General features: G+C 36.8%; 1 long non-coding RNA gene across 1 annotated transcript in view; it reads right to left on the bottom strand.

The window, feature by feature from the left end:
• Positions 1-21887, bottom strand: part of LOC118020995 — a 187126-nt gene that overhangs the window by 162361 nt on the left and 2878 nt on the right. Inside the window, exon 2 of the long non-coding RNA XR_004682071.1 lies at positions 7792-7919. This is a non-coding gene — a long non-coding RNA (uncharacterized LOC118020995). The remainder of the gene's footprint in view (positions 1-7791; positions 7920-21887) is intronic.

The following is a 21887-nucleotide window of genomic DNA, read 5'->3' as shown; positions in this document are numbered from 1 at the left end:
AAACTTAAGATACCGAATTTTCCATAAATCATCATCCATGCCACAGGAGTCAAGTAGTACCCCAGACCAAAACTGATATTCAGAAATATTTTATTACAATGACTTCCCATGTCCTTTCTGACTAATTCTTTCCCCCTCCCAATATATCACAGAAAACTCAGACAACAATGAAATGGAGGGGACGTTATCCAGAGAAAGAACACCACTATCTTTGTCCTTTGTCCTTAGCAATATCTAACCCCTGACCAATGGCAATGTTCCCATTTCTAAATTTTACACACAGGGAAATCAGACCCAACTCACTATCTATCCCACTCAACTCCTAGATTACTGTTCATGATTGCTTGCTCCAGTTACAGGTGAAAAGACCTACATAACTCAGTGGCCTACATGGAGAGCCTGTAAGAATCTGGGTTCTTAAATCCCGGATCTCAAACTCTGTCCCAGGACCTGCATCTCTTTTTATTCCTACAATATCTAAATCCCTGCCTGGTTTCCACAGTTTTCTTAGGCAATACTGCCTATACTCCAGACCTCACTTCTGGGTCCCTACTATCAGCTATACTTCCCAGCTACCATTAACTATTTGTTGAGACTTCACTGGGTCATTTCCTGTTGCTATCTTCCTCTGTCTACTCTTTTGGGTAGAACCTTGTGGTTCTACTCTATCTCTGTGTTCCAATTATCTCTGTTCTGTAGGGTCTCACTGTTGGGTTGTGGCCATAAAGTCAATAATCTACATATTCATGTCAGTGGAATAATAATCATAGAGGAAAGAGGGGAGAAGCATTTGTGTGGTTACTTCAAAGGCAACCCACCTTGAAAAGCTTCCTAGTATAACCTGACAACCAGAACTCTGATTATTAAAAGAAAAATCATCACAGGATATACTGTTATGGATATGAGGCTTTCCAACATTCTATGTAGAAGTTTCTACCAGTCTCTGATATTACAGGTAAAGAGAGGAAAATCAGCAAGTCAGTAAGGTGAAAGGACCTATGTATGAACAGTTCTTCTCTGCCTGGAAAATAAAAACAGTAGATATAATAACAAGTGGAAACAAAACACAAGATATTAATGTTAAATCTTACACAAAATCATATTTGACTTCAATTTGAGGAGCAATAATATCAAGTCACGTTCAATTACAAATGTAGGTATATATATTAATGCATCCTTGCTTCAATAGTCATATAACCAGGAAAAGTTTATTCAAGCATAAAAGTCACTAGGAAAAGTTTAAACACGAAAGGGATTTTTATTTCACCTCTGAGATGAGATTAAGGAGAAAGTCTGCTTTCTTGGCTTGTGCTGCATATAATAAGGACCAGTGAAAAATATCTGAATCATAAACATCCTAAACTGTGCAGCCTTAACCACAGACATGTAGAAACTCCAAAGGCTGGCAGAGAGAATAGCATGGGCCTGGATCCTGGCGGGTAGAGGGCTGGGGTGGGGACAGAGACGGGGGGGTTAACCAGCTGGATGTAGAGAGTATGAGAGGTTGGCTGTTAATTAAATCCTAATGCCAAAGGGGACTTCCCCAATGCTCAGGGGAGGTTAATTGCACAGAGATGTCTAGGGTGGAACCTAGCAGTAGGCAGAGACCATGGTAATGCTATGGTTCAAGGAAGAGCCACCTGATTGGAAGCACATTCCTAGCCAATAGCTTAAAGCATATAGACAGTGAAGGGAACAATAAATGTGAAGTTGATAAGTTCTAGAATGGCTGTCATGCCTCAGTCAAACATAATGGGTTCCAGATCAAGCCTTGATGGGAAGAGAAGTACAAGTCAGCAGTAAGGTCAGAAATTAAGGAGGTCAGTTACTAGAATCCATCCACTGGAAAGGATGAAGTTCTAGCTGAGCCCTCCTCATTCATTCACTCATTTATCCAATTCTTTGTTCAATAAATGCATACTAATAACTCCTACCAAACAATGCTAGACACTGTTCCTGGCCCTATGGATTCCATGGGAAAAAATAAGCATGGTCCCTGCCCTTACGAAGAGCTTTGTTGGAAATGCTTTGAAAAATAGTAAACATACAGGTTAAAAAATTTCATCAAGATAGGGCTTATAGACACTAAGTGCTAGCAAGATTAAGCTGCCAGTGCCCCCTGAAAAAATCTGCTCCAACCCATAGGCAGCCAGATTGGTAGCAAGAAAAGAAACGTGGTCCTACTACCTTGTAAATAATAAATGGAGGCCTTGATAATGATGATGATGATGATGAGTAGTTATATAATTGTTTCAGGTTCTAACCAAGAGATTGAAATCACATTAGTTATTTAAACAGAAAGAAATGAATAAAAAAGAGTTGTTAATTCAGTAAAATTTATTAATTAGTTACTGAAAAGACAAAAAGAGAACTCTAGGGTATCATAGATACATTAACTGTAAGACATAGCGGCCATCCCTAACATTGGAGGAACAAAGAAAAGAAGTTAGAATTATTAACAGAAGCCTGGAGGGTAGACCTCATAGTGCTGAAACTCAGACTCTTAAGGAAGTGGGGATATTCAGAGGTGTGGGGAACCTGAGCTCAGAAGGAGGAAGAGTCACATGGGGCTGGATCCCAGACCACTGACGAGGGGAAATGGGCCAGCTGGTACTGGGGTCTGTATGGGCTGGCTCTACGGCTGTTGGGAAAAAGCTGCAAACTGGACTCGACTGCTGCTAATGGAACACAGTGCTGCTGCAGGGTCAAAAAAGCATCGCTAGGGTGTTGCTTATGGGAAAAGAAAGCCGACAGAAAGCAAATAAGAAGAAAAACAGAAAACAACAGCGAAGAAAAAGAAGCATGTTCCATCTACCTCCTTCGGTTTGCAATCTCCCTCTAGCATCCCCCACTGATGGAGTTTAACCAACTGACAAATCAGAAACATGACTTATAGATACTCAGCCCAGTATCAAAAAGCAAAATATAGAACAATGGGTTTGAAGCCAAGAGATGATAGTTTAATAACCAGCCCAACCAATCTAGGACAAATCTTTACGTTTTTGAGACACAGTTTGTCAAATTAGAACACTAATGTCTACCACAAGATGTCTTGAGAATTAGACAAAACGTATAAAAAGCACCTCACATAGTGCTTGACAAATAAAATGCATTATTTCACAATTAATGATTTCCGATCCTGATTCATCCTCCCAAGTACATCTGCCATCCCCAGTGCCTTCCTTAAACAACTACTCTGTAGAACTCCATATGTGGCCTAATCTATTGCCAGAATATATCTCAACAGGAAAAATCTATTTATAAGGCCTCAACCAACAGGGAGCTCTTTTAAGTCAGGGACCATATTTGGCTCTTACATTTTCACTTCCACTCCTCTCTGTCAACCTGAAAATCTGGCAAAAAAAAAAAAATATATATATATATATATATATATATATATATATATATATATATATATATTTTATCATCATCTTCAAGGCCTCCATTTATATTTATATATATATATATGTATATGTATATATATGACCTACATACTTCCTTGTCCTTGCCACTATCAATCCAATAGGCCAGCTTTCCATTAAGACACTTCAAGAACAGTTCTAGAAAGATTTCAAACTTGATCCAACTTCCTTCACTCTAAAGAACAGTCTTCATTCAATACCTTGTGTCCTAAGAGGATCGCATGCCCAAAAATCAAACACAGGAACCCACTACCATTTTTCTGATGTTCTCAAATCAGCAGCAGCATTCCAGACAACAGAGACCTTAAGACTAGGAAGGAGAGCTATTGAAGGTAGAGCAGTATCTGATGCTTTATGGAACATTTTAGAGGCAAAATCCACCATATCCATGAATGTCCCATAGAAACCAACTCCCACATAAAAGCAAAATATAGCTCTTCTGCTATTTTGCCTGAAATCATAGGTTCTTAATAGTTCATTCCCTTCCTGATCCAAGGTTCATGTGGTTCTACCTTTATTAATTATAAGACCTTGGGAAATTTTCTTCAACCTCTAAGCCTCATTTAATTAAAATAGTATTCCTAACATTATCTCACAGGTTTGTTGTAAGACTTAGATAAAACAATACATGCCCAAGCAAGACAGGAAACAGTACTTGTTTAGTGGGTACATAGTTTCAGTTCTGCAAGCTGAAAAGTTTTGGAAATCTCTTGCACAGCAATGTAAATATATGAACTATACATTTAAAATGGTTACGGTGGTAAATTTTATGTTCTGTGTTTTTTACCACAATTTTTAAAAATGTTTATTGAATTAATGTATGAATAAAAAGTTCCTATCAGATGCACAGGTGCGCGCACACACACACACACACACACACAGAATACACATTCATCACTCATCACAATGCCTGGCACATCGTAAGCACTCAAGTATCTATAAGGTTCTGTCTCTTTCCCCTTTGAGCCTCCCAACATTCTCTTTGACTTCAACCTCACCTGCATGAATTTCTAATTTCTCTCCCTCTGAACACTATGTAGCCTTCATCACATTCTGTCCAGTGCTGTTCCTTAACAGTTCAGTGTGGGCATGCTTTATCTTGCCAAGTAGATTGTCAGCTCCTGCAGAGAAGGGACCATCTTATATTTCTTCCATATTCCCCTTCATGTCCAATGCAATCTTTGCATTAACTGTTGGCTGAGATTCTACTTCAAATGAGATGGACCTTCCCAGAGCCAGAACATTCCAGTTACCCCTGCCTGCTCTTGGGCTTCCACTCATCATCATCAATCAACATTTATTTATTGATCTGTTAGTTTATATTTGGAAAAGGGGATAAGAGCAAAGGATAGGGAAATAGGAAGAAAATAAAAAGATATATAAGACATGATTATTGTCTTCAAAAGGCTTACAATCTATTTGCACAAAGCAAACCTAACAATGTTGGTAAAACTGCAAGGAAAAATGCTAAATGTCCACTGAGTATTAACAGACGATACAGGAATTCAGCAAGCCATGGGTACTTCAAAGGAAATTCAACAGGAGATCAGTTTTAGAAAAACTTAAGTACGAGAGTATATATTCTTTAGAATTAAGATGATTCTTCAAGGGGTAAAAAGTGTATCTGCCTACTAACTCTAACTTTGAGATAAAATTATTACATATTTTCAGGGTAATAACAATAGTAACAACAATTTTCATATACTCCAGTAGACTACATACTATCACTAATCCTAAAAGTGAGGGGTGCATCATCCCTATTTATACATAAAGAAACAGTTACTTGCCTGTAGATGTAGAGATAGTAAGTACTGGATTTGAACACATCTGTCTGACTCCAAAGCATGAATTCTTCCCACTATACAATTCATTCATTCATCAAACATTTATTAAGAATTTACTCTGGACAAGCTTTATGCTAAAGACATTAAACTGAATAAAATATGATTTCTTCCTTCAAGGGGCTCATGGTCTGATGAGAAGTCAGTTACATAAAGATACCATCCATACAAAATGTGCTGAGTTTAAGAACAGAGATATGCAAGAAGTTATGGAGCATGTAGGAAGGAAACCTAATCCATCCTGGGAAATCTTGAAAGGTTTCCTGGAGGAGGAGAATTCTTTGTTAAGTCTTAAGGGATAAAATAAATAATAATAGCTTACATTTGTGTACTTACTAGGCAGAGACTATTATTAGCCCTAATTTACAGATGAGAAAATTGAGGCACAGAGAGGTGAGCAACTTGCCCAAGCTTCAGTAGTTTATAAATGGGTGTTAGAAACAGGTTATGTATCTGTTCTCTCTTAATCTCTACAGTATCCTGCACATGAGTAGGAGTTTGCCAGAAAAGTGAAGAAGAGCAAGGCAAAGGCAAGAAACTGCACTAAATGGCACAATATAAAAAGTATAATATGGCTGGAGCAAGAAATAACAAGAAAGGAAATTAGAGAATTATGGGTCAGATCACAAAAGACCTTGTGTAACATGTAAAGTATCTTAGAATTTATCCTATAAACTATGGAAGGATATTGAAGATTTGTACATTAATAAATTATTATGTCAGCTATTTGAAGGATGAATGTGAGTTAAGATTAATGGGAAGGGGATCCATTAGAAGACAGTTGTTACTGTTGTAAAAAAAAATAAAAAATAAAACATAATGTACATTTACCCTCCAAACAATTTTTAAATGTTCAGTACACCAAGAGGACAGATTTAATATGCAGCAAAGAGAAGAGGAGAACCTAAACTTGAATAAAGAGAGCAAAATGGAAAACTTGGAAATAAGACATGTCTAGATGGCAAAAGAGGTGGAACTTGGTGATGAACTGGATGTGCCTATCTCCCTACCCATCAGACTTTCCTATTTTAAATAATCTGTCCGGGAAAATAGAAAATATAAATGTATATGTTTGTCATTTTGGAATTGGCTAGACATAGTGCTAGGCACAGGAGCAATAGGAATGAATAAGACATGCTACCCATCCCAGAAAGGCCTACAGTCTGGAGTAGAAGTAGAGAAGGGCAGTGCAATAAAGGATTATGTGGTTATAAAAGAAATAGGTACATTTACTGGGGATTCAAAGCTGAAGTGGTTAGCCCTAACCAGGGGAGATCAGAGAAGAGTTGAAGGAGGATATGCCTCAAATTGAATCTGAACAGACACTTTCCAGTGGATCACTTGAGGTGAATATTTCTCCAGTGGAGAGTAGCAGGAAAACAGCAGAACAAATAGTTTCAGTGTGAAGAAGGTGGGGAGGGGGGGCAAGATAAATATGTGGACTCCTGAAGGCATCAAAAGTAGAGCAGGAATTTATTAGCTACAGGTTCCTCCATTAAAACACCTAAGCACAAGAAGGAAATTGGGGTCACAGAAGGATGAAGGTGGGAGACAAGATAGTGATCTGCAATAAAACTACAAGAAGCGCTCTGGTTTTACTGCGCTCTCTATGGCCACATCATCACATTCCACCTAGCCCCACCTGAGCTACAGAGTCAGTGCTCATTATGCTTAGAAAAGTGTATTAGTGTATTAGAAGTCTAATAATTCTACCCTAACCTCTAGCATTTCCTATAATTGTAGGATGTCATCTTGAGGTTCACAGTTAGGGGTCTGTACATCAGGCACTACCCACTGCTCTTCTAAAGGATTTTAAATTACCTCATAATATCTTATGTTTGGAAGCTTCACTGCCTCAATCACAAGTATTGATCTTTGTGAGCAAAAGTAACTTTTTTTGACCAATGTGTTTATACAGACATTATTTTTTTTCCAAATTGTAATGCCTAATGCCTAAAGGACAATATTATTTATAAATACAAACTCTCAGACTTGAAAAAGAACACCTTTATTTATCCTGTTTATTATACAACATCTATGCAAAAACTTCTAAATTTAAGAATCTTCCTGGAAATTCAGGAATTTCCGAATTTCTACTGCTGTCCCTAACAATCAATTAAGAAAAAGGGAAATTTCGTTACTAAGACTGATCACAGACTTTCTAGATTATTAAATGTACTGTCTTCAATACAGCAGCATGGGCTATAAATCAAGTTCTTTGATTCTGAATAATCTCAAAATTCTTTATAAGAAGGCTTAAAAGTATTTTTCATTAAGAAAAATAAAATTTAGTGGAAAAAATATTTAATAAAGTCATTTTAATTATATGTACACATTAATCATGAAATTGTACAGAATAATTGCAGTGACATTTCTCTACTTATTGTAATTAAATGTGTAGTAAAAATAGAGCATAAACAGATAAAATATGCAAGTCAGTATTATTTGTGGTAGTATTAAGATTATTTAGTAAAGATTGTATCTCCCAGGATAAAATAATAGGTTCTCATTATATGAAGACAACTTACTTGGAATGGGGAACCAAAAACTCTTCTCTCTCACCATCAACCATGCCACGTCCAAACCCCACATCCAGAAGTATCAAAATCTCTGATCACATACCAGACTGGAGAGAGAACTTTCACATATTCAATACCTGCAGTAAAATAAACTGGGGTTATGACATCAGAAGACATTGGGCTAAGAGCTAAAGTAAATCCTGCCTTTTCAAACATAATAGCATGTTTATTCATCCCATTGTACCTCCCCAGTTGCCCAGACAGAAAGTGTCTGAAGTTTCAACTGGGAAATATGACTCACCTAAAACTTTTTGAGTAGCTTATGAGGGTTTAACAATGCTTGTGGATTGCTACCTGTGTCTTAGGTGTGGGGGTAGTGGTCAAGATGGAATGAGGCAAAAGAGCTTGATAAAATGGTTCTATAGCAGTTATATATTAAAATGACAATGTATGTATCATAAACCTTTACACAAACATTTTAGCATATGGTGCATATATTCCAAGTAATGAAAATGCAAAAGAAAAGGACGCTAGTACCATTCGACCAGCTTCAACACTGAAAAAAATACAAGTTAATGGAAGAGAAATTAATTATCTCATAAATGTTTCAAGAGTGAAAATACTGCTTTCTCCTCAACATAGAAAGAAGCAATTTCTGGTAACAAATTCTACCAGGTATTGTGGTAGTGCTATTTCTATTGCTTTTAAAAATGTATTTTTAATTGTCCTACAGATTTCCTTAAGCATACGAAAAGAAATCAGAGACTCCACTTGTCATAGAAAACCCTCAAAATAGGCAATACTGTTTCCATTGCTAAAAGGATTTGAAATATATACCAGCATACCTTACAAGTCAACTGTTCCCTACAATGTCTTCTCACCGAACTGAGGTGTTTTCACAAAGCAACAGGATTCAAAAGAAATAGAAGTAGGATGGCTTTTGCAGTAAAGCATAGCTACGGAGAAACTCCCTCTCTCTGTGTGTCATGCAGGCTGATTGCTACTTGTAGCAATGATAACACTAACATAATGGCTGCACCCATTTAATGCTATTTAAGTACCTCCAACTGACATGTTGGAATAAGGCTTTTTTTTTTCCTTGTAAATTCTAATTAGGTCCCTTTCCTTCTTTCCTTTCTCCATCATGCTCTTCCTTTCTCCATCTCTCCATCTTTTCTTTTGCCCAATAGTAAAAAATGGGTACTAGTAGGTCTACATGTACCTCAATCCCTACCTCACGCTACAGTAGAATACCAACAGATTATTACATAGAGTAAACTTGTCACTTCTCCACCCCATTTACCTCCAGCAAGAAAAAAATTCTATTTCTTATCTATCTCAGTGCCTACATCAAAAATTTAGGCAAGTCACCTTTGCTTGTCATCCTCGCACATCCAGTAACTTGCCAAAACCCAACATTCTTGCTAAAAGCCTCTCAAATCTGTTCACTCCCCACCATTTCCCTGTACCTGCAAAATCTAGGCCCCCACCATTTCTTCCTTGTCTCCTCAGTGGTCTTCATACCTCCATTATAGGCCCTTCCAACTGCTCTCCACACTGCAGCTAGATTAATCAATCTAAAATACAAATCTGGTGAAGATACTCATCTGCTTAAGTCACTTCAGTGGCTCCCCATGTTCTTAGCATAAAGTCATATGCTCACAATACGGTTTTTTTTATTTTATTTTATTTTATTATGTTATGTTAGTCACCATACATCATTAGTTTTTGATGTAGTGATCCACGATCCATTGTTTTCGTACAACACCCTGTGCTCCATGCAGTACATGAGCTCCTTAATACCCATCACCAGGCTAACTCATCCCCCCATCCCCCTTCCCTCTAAAACCCTGTTTGTTTCTCAGAGTCCTTTTATAATGACGTCTCTGCTTATCTCTTAACCTCCCTTCTCATTACTGACTCTTACAAAAATTGCCTGTGTTTTAGCTATCATGAACCACAGACAAGTTCTGAGGCCTTTGCACCCATTGCCCCTCTTACTAGAAAACCCTCTCTGCCTTTAACATGACTGATTCTTAATCAATTTAAAGGATTCATCTCAAATGTTAGTTCCTCCAGGACACTTTCTATCCTACCCGCTTGATGTTCCCACAGTGGGTGTTCACTTTTAGCTTCCCCCAAATGTCAGTATTTGTTGAAAAAAATGAAAAAATTCAAGTCATTTCATTGCACACCTGGTTTGACTGTAGCATGTGTGTATAAAGATCCAAGATAGCTAACAGTGAATGAAGTTCCTCAACTTTGCATCCCATATTCAAATGTTTAGACATACATAACACCCAGACCACTTTAACTCTAAACTATTCAAGGTTGACAAACACTCTGATATTATCAAATCCAAGTTCTATAAATATAAAAATACATGGTTTTCTAGAAAACCAAGGCTTGAATTTGCTAGGAGATCTCTCTAGTTTTAATATAAAAGTCAACCTTTATTGTTCCAGGATCATCCAGTGATACATAATTGTCTGAAAGCTGATCAACTGCTTCCTTCTCACAGTAGTTAGGAACTGCCGGGTTAACAGCGGCTAGAGAATCACCCAGCTCTAACAATGTTATCCAAATCTAAACAAGTGTGATAACTAGAAGCAAATTCAATCAAAAGAAACATTATCACTTTCTCAATGATTAACATGAAACCAGTTATCTAGCAAAAAAAGTTAGACCTTATTTTAGAACAATTAGAAATTTTAGACCTCATTTGAGGTGACTCAAAACTTAGAAGTTCAAAACTTTAAAGCTTAATTCTGTGATAAGCCAGCTGGCATCAAGATAAACTATTTGTCCAATTTACAAGAATCTCTTGGATAAGAAATCTAAGATTCAACTCTCAAACACAATATCTAAGCTTTAGTTTTGAGTGTGATGGGTGGATAAGGGGGTAATGTGTGAATATTCTCTGCTTGCTCTCAAGGTTAATAGGCAACAAGTCTGGTAAGCACAGTTTCAACTAATCTTGCCAGGAGCAGAAGCCATAATCCACAAAGATTCACCTTCCCTGCCAAGCTGCTATTCTATATTCTATATGGTTGAGTGTATAATACTGTGCTACCTTATCAAGCACGGTTGGTACTGGATGCTCCACCCAGACTCCCTCCTGAGGGTTAAAGCATCCTTCCCCCAAGTGATAGAAATATCGTCTTTTGACAGCTCACAATTATGTCCCTCACAAAGAAATGTCCTTGACCACAGGGAACTTTCTCACTTAAGATTAAGGCCCCTCCCAGGAGAGAGCCAACAGTCAATGGCCAATTCATACTCAGGAACAAAGTCTCTCATGCTTCAATTTGGAACAACTCTAAAGGGACATCCCAGCTCCAAAGCTCCCTACAAGCTCCACTGATGCCTCAGTTGCACTGCAGGTCAGCTTCTCCCTCTTTGCAGTCCTACTTTTCTCATTTCCTTACTTACTTCATTGCTAGAGACCACTTCTCAAAAAACCTCCTACATGCAACTCTTCATCTCAGAATCGATTTCCAAGGCAACCTAATCTAAGACTCAAGTCAATAATTGTATAATGCAAAAAATAGCAACATACAATAAATTTGCTGACTTCATCATAACTTTGTCCTGGTCTTCTATTAAAGATGTGAACCTATTGGGACGACTGGGTGGCTCAGTCAGTTAAGCGTCTGCCTTTGGCTCAAGTCATAATCCCAGGGTCCTGGGATCAAGTTCCGCATCGGGCTCCCTGCTTTTCCCTCTGCCTCTGCATTTCCCTCTCTCTCATGGATAAATAAAATCTTAAAAAAAAAAAAAAAAAGATGTGAACCTATTAATTGAGGCAAAGGCAAGATCTAGAACTTAATTTATCCCAGCTGACTCCAGTTCCCTTTTTTTAATTTAAATTTTAGTTAACATATAGCACAATATTGGTTTCTAGAGTAGAATTCAGTGATCACCTACATCACCTACATACAATATCCAGTGCTCATCACAACAGGTACCCTCTTTAATACCCATCACACATCTAGCCCATTCCCCACCCTCTTCCCTCCATCAACTCTCAGTTTATGCTCTATCATTAAGAGTCTCTTATGGTTTCCTTCTCTCCTTTTTTTCCTTTCCCCTCTTTCCATATGTTCACCTGTTTTCTTTCTTAAATTCCACACATGAGTGAAATTATATGGTATATTTCTTTCTCTGACTGACTTATTTAACTTAGCAGAATATACTCTAGCTCTCCATTCACATCTTTGCAAATGGCAAGATTTCATTCTTTTTGATGGCTGAAGAATACTCCATTGTGTGTGTGTGTGTGTATATATATATATATACATACCACCTCTTCTTTATCCACTCATCAGTCAATAGACATTGGGGCTCTCTAAATAATTTGGCTATTGTTGATAATGCTGCTATAAACATAGGGGTGCATGTACCCCTTCGAATCTGTATTTTTGTATCTTTTGGATAAATATCTAGGAGTACAGTTGCTGGAGCATAGAGTAGGTCTATTTTTAACTTTTTGAGGAACCTCCATACTGTTCTCCAGAATGGCTGCACCAGTTTGCATTCCCACCAACAGGGCAAGAGGGTCCCCTTTTCTCTGCATCCTCACCAACACCTGTTATTTCTTGTGTTATTAATTTTAGCCATTCTGATGGGTATGAGGTGGTATCTCATCGTGGTTTTGATTTGTACTTCCCTGATGATGACTGATGTTGAGCATCTTTTCCTGTGCCTGTTAGCCATCTGGATGTCTTCTTTGGAAAAGTGTCTATTCATGTATTCTGCCCATTTCTTATCCAGTTCCCTTTTAACTGCAACAAAATTTAGGAACTAACCCACTGGTATTAAAAATTACCTGATTTCTACCCTTTATCCTGAACGATTTTCAATGTTTGGCAAAAGTTGTTGGATAGTTTTATCATCACCCAATTCTAAGAGGGGTAATATTGTAGATAAAATTCTAATTGAAAGAGCACAAACAGAAAAGGAGAATAAAAATGATATGACCACAGCAGATCACTATGTTCTTAAAGATATGGGAAATGTATTTTGCTGGACTTATAAAGACTCAGGTCTTTTCTGATAAAAATAAAAAGAGTTAGAATAGCATTTACTTCTCAGTTCTCAATCTTCTAAAATCTCCTTTGGAAATGAATGAAAGGTTGCCACTGAATCACTGATTCTTTTATGCCATCCACTTCTACTAGCTAATAGGATCTAGCAGTACATTAAAAGGATTATTCACCAGGACCAAGTGGGATTTATTCCCGGGCTGCAAGGGCAGTTCAACATCCACAAATCAATCAATGTGATACACAACATTAATAAAAGAACAGACAAGAACCATATGATCCTTTCAATAGATGCAAAAAAAGCATTTGACAAAATACAGGATCCTTTCTTGATAAAAACTCTCTGCCGTGCAGGGATAGAGGGAACACACCTCAATATCACTCCTCAATCCAAATGATATGAAAGGATTCTAGGCTTGGAGGTCTTTGTATTTGAGTTTTGTTGTTGTTGTTTTGGTACTACCATTTTGAAGAGTAGAAACTAAATCAGTTGGTCCACCTAATGGCAGTCTCACTTGTCTCAGACTTAAGCTTCTCTTCCAGAGCATATGGCAAGAAAACTCCTAAATCAGGATACAATAGCAAACAAATGCAGATATGCCACCTCTTTTAAGAAAATATAACTTCTATATATAGGCAGAGGTTGCCACATAGTAAAGGCAACTTGCCCATAAAATTGAACCTTCTGTTTAAGTAGAAATTTCTGTCAAGTACAGAAAAATCACTCACTTGACAGTGGCTTCCTATAATGACACAGCCCTGCTCTTGTTAAGGAAAGGAACAGATGCAAATGGGGGCAGAGACCCATTCTTTTCATGTTTTCTGGAAAAAATAAAATGACATGACCTTCCCTTTCACTTCCAGTGATTCAAATCTAGACCAGTGTCTCCAAATTTTTACACTAGACACCTTTATGAGTACGAATATTTTAAACATTCACATATATACATAAAATATATAAATTATATCCATGTATTACTATGCTGATAGATACATTTCAAAACACACAATAATAGAAATGTTTTAAAAATAAATAAATAAATTTAAACATTATATAACTTCGGTTTGTTAATTAATGGCCCAAAATTTTTTTCCACATTCTTATTAATAATTTCAAAGTAAATACTGATTCAATCAAATGCACATCATTTCTTTCGATCTTTGCTTAACATTTATTGATGCTGTGATTCAAAAGTCTAGTTCTAAATTCAATTATGGTTGTCATAAGCTAAGAAAGAAAATGCTGCTCAAAGATAAATAGGTCCAAAAAGATGAAGCACATTATTGGCTGAATTTATTAAATCATGACATTCATTTTACAATCCTTTGAGTGATTAGTACTATATTCAATCCATGGTTTTTTGGTAAGAATCTTTGAAGTTTAATTGAGCTAAAATTGGGTAGTACTATATGTTTATGCACTTAACCAGACATACAAACACTAAAATAAACTCTTGTATGTTGAAAATGAAATAATAAATATGGGCACTGTGGTCGACTCCCATTCTTCCCTAAAATAGTCGGGGTACAGGTGCCTGGTGGCTCAGTCATCAAGCGTCTGCCTTCGGCCCCACATCAGGCTCCCTGCTCAGTGGGGAACCTGCTTCTCCCTCTCCCTCTGCCTCTCTCCCTGCTCATGCTCTCTCTCTCTCTCTCTCTGTATCTCTCTGTCTCAAATGAATAAATAAAAACTTTAAAAAATAAATAAAATAAAATAGTCAGGGGACTCTTCAGAGCACATGACTATCTAACATGTGGGCAGTATAGGGCACCAGTGTAAAACCACATGGTAAATTTGTACTGCTTTTTATCTAGGAGAAAATAATTATAAGAAGATTTTGAGTATTTTCTTATCAAACTCCCTAGCAGTCCAGGTAGAAAATCTCTTACCTAAACAACAGATTCCAAGGAATTGTGTAGAAAAGAAGATACCACAAATATAACCTATATCTTTTTTCAGGTTTTGCTTCCCTGAGTAGCTAAGCACCTAGGCAATATAATGAATAGTATCAACATGTTTCCAGTTCTATACACTGCACATATTTTGGTACCTACATGCTAAAAAGTCAAAAGGACTTTTATGTTCAATGTTTAAGGGATTAACACACTCAGAAATTAAATAAAAATAGTTAATTTCCCAGAAAAGCACAATATGAAATTTAGAACAATAAGAAATATGAAAACTTACTTTGGTCTAAGATTTAAACATCCAGAAATGTACAGTACAATGACTTGACATTCACAAGTCTGTTAAGATCATTCTGACTGTCAGCAGGAAGCATTTTGTAGGTATTCCATAATGAGTCCATTTTCAGGACACATCACAAAAAACTTGATTAAGTTTATATCTTAATCCTCAGACTATAAACCTTTGTTAGTCTAAATAAGACATACAGAACCAATTTTTCATCTGTTCACTTTAGCCTACATGATCGTTTATGAAATAGTATCAGTTACACAATGATGACACATATGGACAATATTAACAATATATCATGTATATTTATGTACTATAAATGTTAACAAATTATTAACAAAGGTTTCTTTTTCAGAAATAGAAAAACAGTCCATTTTTTCCTTCCAATTTGAAAGAAAGAAATACTAAGAATAATGCTTTCAGAAAGATAAATAGCAGTGTCTCAGAGACTTGAAACAAACCCGTGTAATAAGCATCAGACAACTACCGTAAGACTTGGGGGTCATGGGAGGAGAAGATAAGAGAATCAGCGAATGTCAAGTTCAGAGTAAACGTTCAAGGATATCCACTAAGCCAATCGTCCTTTTGAAGTCTGAATCCTTTCTACAACATCATGCCAAGTATTCATTAAGCCAACCTATTCTGATCAAGAGTTCACTGCTCACCAAGGCAGCCAATTCCCTCTTACAACATTAGAAAGCTTTTCCTTATATGGTGCTAAAACGTGCCTCTGTATCACTTTCACCTACTGACCATCCTACACAAGTCCAGTTCTTTTCTTTTAGTACCTCTCCTATGGAATGAATCATCAAAACCAGTAGTTAGTCTCACTGAGTTTCAACTATGTTCTTCAACTAATGATTCTAGTCTTATCACAGTCCTGGTTAACATCCAGTTTGTTAACCTTTTTCTGAAAGTGGAGAATCCAGGACACCTGGGTGCCTCAATCAGTTAAGCATCTGCCTTCGGGTCCTGGGATCAAGACCGACATTGGGATTCTTGCTCAGCGGGGAGCCTGCTTCTCCCTCTGCCTACCGCTCTCCCTGCTTGTGTGCTCTCTCTCTCTTCTCTCTTTCTGACAAATAAATTTAAAAAATCTGAAAGAAGAAAGAAAGAAAGAAGACAATCCATAAAAGAACATCATATTGCTAGGTATGGCCAAAATGGAAAGAGCAAAACAGAACTTATCTTCCCCATTCTAGGTACTACACATCTATTCCTGCAATCCAAGATTACACTCAGTTTTCATGGCTATGTCACACATATTGATTCAAACTGGGCTCTATGTTGACTAAAACTATAAAGTCTTAGTTGTTAATTTACTCAATATATATTTATGGAATGCTGCTACAAGAATATTATAATATTAGGGACGGTAAGAAAAATCAGTGAGATATAACTGAAACACGTAAGACCCTGGGCCCAAGCCCCAGTTTATCCAGATGTAGCTGTGTGGCAAGAATACTTATTAGAGCTACGCAATTTTCGTAACAGAATAACTATCTTGCTTGCTGGTCTCAGCTCCAAAGCATATGGATGGGCCTTCAGCCAGTAATTTAGAATACCAGCACTCCAGGTTACCTAGCTCCCTTCCAAGTACCTACTGAGAGAAGAAATGTTTAGGGAAAATAGGTCCAAGGCCTTATAAACTCAATCCTCGGTTAATGTTGAATCACCAGAAAGCTACATATTAGCAACTCACCACACAACACCCTTCTGATCACCTTCAGTGAGTTGCATTTAATGCTTTGTCCTAATCTTTAACAGAAGACTGTTCTAAGATGTAACCGTGTGAAACTCACAACTGCATGGGTATGTTTTAAAACTGAGGATATTGTCCATTTTATTACTCAGAGTTCCTTTCACTCTTTGCTTTTTCTGAGGAATGGGATATTTCTACATTTCTAAATGTAGAAATGTACATTTCTAAATGTAGAAATAATCAGAATGGTTTTATACATTTTTTAAAATAAGTTTTTGAGAAAGATAAGTCTATAAGAAATAAGAAAAAATGCTATTTGATATATGCACAAGAGGCAAGAAATATTTGTATTTTTTGTTTCATCGATAACTGAAAAGGGGTCCATGAGAGCAAGACAGATAATTCTAACTGGGTCTTATTAAATATTGTTCATTAAGTTAAAGATCATTATTCAGTTGTCCTTATGTTTCCTCTTCCCAAACAATCAGCCTCAGTAAATTATTTTCCCCAATGAAAAAGGTTCTAAGACCGGATGATCCTAAATATTATCTGGAGAACTTGTTTTAGAAATTTGTATTTTTATATAAACTCCCTATGTAATTGGAAAGTGGACCACAGAACACATTTTGAGAACACTCTTCCAGGACCGATTTTTGGATCACTTTAATTAACTCTGCCACTCATCCCTGGGCTCTCTGCTGTCTTTCCAGATCCCTTTTAAAGCCTGGTGACCAGAGGTAGGTAAAATATTTTTACCAAGGGTCCTACTAAACCACAGCAGATAAAAGGATTGTGTCTGTGCTCTTATACAGCACACCACATTCACTTTTATACATCCTAGTGTTGATAGGCATGCTCACAAAAGCAGGGCTTCACTATGACTGTCAGATTGAGGTCAGCTACTTATTTTGACTCCCCTGAGAAATGAGAGCTTAAAATGCATGAAAACAGGTCCAAATCACAATCAAATGGAACTGTGAATAGCATTGCATGGAACTTTTTCCTCAATTGAACCAGCTGCAATCATTTTTTAAAATAACTTATTCTACTTTTAAAATAAAGAATTTTCCCTTGAAGAGAAAATCTGCCAACCTCCTTGAATAAAATCATTCTTCCAGAAAGTAAGATTATTTTGTGATAATTTTTTATGAAGAATTTTAATTCTAATAATACTATTTTTAGAATATCTACAGACAAGTAGCCTGTTGGCACAATGGACTCACAGAATAGATTTATAAACAATCAAATTTTATAGGCAAGAGTAAAGAAACTTTATTGTTGCTCTCCAGTTCACCATTTCATAGATACATAATTCATTCCATGACACAGCGACTGATGTTATACCATAAAGCTCTCAACCTGGACCATCTATATGATTTAGCAAAAGATATAGGTTTAAAAACTAAAAGTGACCAATCACAATACGTCAACTGAAAATTCCCAATAAATGTCTACATAAAAGGTTCAGGTACTCATTCAAGTTTCCAAGCTCAGTTCAAAGTCACCACTTCCCAGCTATTGCTTACTATAAAAATTCCAGCCCTATACATTCTATCATATATAAATTGACTCTAGATAAAGGCATTATCAAATGAACAAGTTGAGATATCCAAAGAAGAAATTCAGGGTCTGAAAAATGAGTGATTTACTCAGAAAATTGCCAGATAGAAATTTTCTAAGTCTACATTCAAGGGAAATCAAGCTAAGACCAATTAGGGCATGATTCATTCTCCTATGTTATTTGCATTTTCTATCTGGTACTTTTTAATTTTATAAATTTTATGCTGTTTCCATAGTTACCAGCTCTTAATCATAATGAACACCTGGTCTATACAGAGGAATTAATATTTCCTCATGAACTGCATATACTAAATTGTTAATAACTTCTCTATACTTTGACAGTGACTCGTTTAAGTTTCTGACCTATAAGCAAAGATTTTCAAAAGGTTCTTTTCACTCTCTTTTCTTTCTTTTTGAGTTTTATATATTATATGGACTTCAGTGGTTTTATGATAGTTGAGATTTGCTAAAGCATCACAATCTATATTCTCTGACATGTCATAGTTATACCTATCACTAAGTGTGTTTCTCAGCCTGGGTAAGACATACTTTAATTAAAAAAAAAAACTTTTGTGTACATATTTATTAAAACTAAGTCAAAATCAATTGACAAATTAGGCAAATACTGGTACTCACTCATTCACCAAACTAGGTCCTAGAGAAAAGTATACAAACACCAACAACTCCTCAATGACTCACCATGGTTAGGTTTCCTAAGCAACACTAGAGCACCTTATTTCGAAGAAAATTAAAATGGTGTTTGATCCTGCAGACATTTTCCATATAAAAGCATATAGGTTTGTACATCAACTATACTTTAATTACAAATTTCTTAGGGTCACCTGGGTGGCTCAGTCGGTTAAGTGTTTGACTCTTGATTTCAGCTCAGGTAATGATCTCAGGGTTGTGAGATGGATCCATGCCCAGTGCAGAGCGTGCTTAAGATTCTCTCTCAAAAAAAAAAAAAGATTCCCTCTCTCCCTCTCCCCCTCCTCACCTTTCTCTCTCTCTCTCTCTCTACTTTCTCTCCCTCTCTCTCTTCCTGCCCCCATATAAAAAAAATTTTTTTAAGCATATGAGCAATGATTTTGTTTTGTTTTGTTTTTTGTAAAGATTTTATTTATTCATTTGACAGAGAGAGACAAAGCGAGAGAAGGAACACAAGCAGGGGAAGTGGGAGAGGAAGAAGCAGGCTCCCGGTCGAGCAGTGGGCCCGATGCAGGGCTCGATCCCAGAACCCTGGGATCATAACCTGAGCCAAAGGCAGATGCTTAACCACTGAGCCACCCAAGAGCCGAGCAATGATTAATAGTATAGACTTTGTCAGATTTCCTAGGTCCATATCCTGACTCTACAACCCACCAGTTACATAATCTTGGATAAATTACTTAACTATGTCTCAGTTTCCTCATCTGTAACAGGGTATGATAATAATATCTGCTTCAGATAACTATTTTAAGGAATAAAATATTTGAATATTTTAAGAAGTTAGGTAATTTGTACAAACTCACAGAATTAGTAAGTGGAGAGATAAATTTCGGGCCATCCAATGGCATCTCCAAAGACAATGTTCTTAATCAGTCTGTTATCATGGTGAATAAAGTGCTATATAAAGAGATAACCTTATAACTTTTCAAAACTATAAATTTGTCTCATCCAAGAATTCTTAACCTACTCCTGGAAGCCTAGCAGTGTAGGTAAAATTTGAATCTGCCAGTATCTGTGGGGGGTTCCTCACTTCCCTGGACACCACAGACTTGTGTGTATAATTGATTCCCACAGATTACGGAGGTTCTCTGGTGGAAGTGAGGGCCACATCCATAATGGGCTCTAGATGGTGGCTGGAACCATGTCAACAATGACATCTGCAGCTTGCCCATATACCTCTGTAAGATGCTGGCACCAGTTTAGCCTCAACAGGTGTTTTTTCTGCAGCAGCTGAACAGCTCTAGAAAGTGCAGCTTAGCCCATCCTGTTAGCCTAATGATTAGTTAGCTCTAATGTAATGATCACAGTAATAAATGTCTTATTGTTGATAGGAAATACTGACCAGCTCTGGGTTGGTCTTTTTTAATTGTGAGGCTCCAATAAAATGTCTCTATTCACCTGGCTTGTTTCAATTACTAAAGAGAAAATCTGGATTTTTATGAATTCCCTGACACACACTGCAAAATCCTGATGTCAGCCATCCTGCTTCTTCTGATGGATTCCAGAAATGCCTTCATTTGGGGCCTAGCAATGACTCACTTCTAATCCTTATAAGCAGGACCACTTTTCCATTCTTCTCTGAAACCCCATTTCTTGGTAACAACTGACTTGGTAAATTTTGCCCTCCACTGGTCAGATTAGTGACTAAAATAATGTTCTTTGTCTCTGAATATGACTGGCTACCAGTGGTCTCTATTTTAGTGAAGGATGGTGTAGGCTTAGCTTCTCTTGAACCAAAAGACTAAATTCTGGATTTGATAACCCTAGATACTTAATGCTAAAGAGGAACTATATAGAAGCCTGCAGGAGCATTCAGACAGCTGGACCCAATATAATGAACTGATGATGTAACACCAGCTAGGTGGAGAATATGTTTTAAACATAAATATAACCCCCAAGAGGTATGAAATAGTTAAATAGAAAATGCCATCAAGGCAACAACTGGATGGTTTTGTTTTGTTTTGTTTTATCACAACTACCACAGATTTAGAGTAAGAGGAAAATGTTTCTAGTCAGCCCTCAACCCAAAGCCTATGGGGCCTAAAATGTGCCTGCACCCAAAGATTCCACAAGCATTTGCTATTTACTATGCAGAAGAGCACATTCACAATGGACAGAGACCACATCGTAGAGACCTCATATTTCGTGGATTTGATTAATAGCAAATAGTAGCAAATTAAATAGTTACTATTCAATGAGGGCTTACTACATGCCAGCTACTAATTCCAGGAACTAATTCATTTAATCCTCCTACTATACATAATAAGTGGATACTACTATACCCAATTTTATAGATAGATAAGCTGAGTCTTAGAAAGGTTTCGTATTGTCATACAGCTAGTAAGCAGCAGAAGTAGAATTCCAACCAAGCAGTCTGACCCAGAAACCTTAACTTTTAATCATTAGCCAGCGATATAGAAATACAATTAAAGGGGGAATTGAGGAGTATTGATCTCTGGTCACTTTTTCGGTCACTTTGAAAATATTTCATTTAATCTTCTCAAAACATATTTTGTAAAAGGACACTAAGCCTCAAAGAGAGTAAATAAATACCCAAATCCACAAAGCCACCAAGGAAAAAACTAATATTCCTTAAACTATAGCATACTAGCTCTCTGCAGCTTAAAGACTAAGCTGAGTGGCAGATATAAAAGCAGAAATCCCATTTCAATCTACATATCAGTGCTGTTATAAGAAAGTGACCAGTGGAACCTGTCTGGTAGAGATGCTGACAGGAAAAAGAAAAGAATCTGTAAATAAAGCATAAGCAGCATATTTTTAAAAAGCATAAAACCAGCATATTTAAAGGAAAAGGATCTAAATCATTAAGACACTGCAGTGTTGGGGTGTTTGTATATATGTTTGTGTGTGTATACACACACACACACACACG

Source organism: Mirounga leonina, unplaced genomic scaffold (genome assembly GCF_011800145.1).
Source record: "Mirounga leonina isolate KUSES-001 unplaced genomic scaffold, KU_Mleo_1.0 Mir_174, whole genome shotgun sequence".
Lineage (NCBI taxonomy): Eukaryota > Metazoa > Chordata > Mammalia > Carnivora > Phocidae > Mirounga > Mirounga leonina.
The sequence above is the reverse complement of the archived record's forward strand: the minus strand, read 5'-3'. Positions and strand labels throughout refer to the sequence as shown.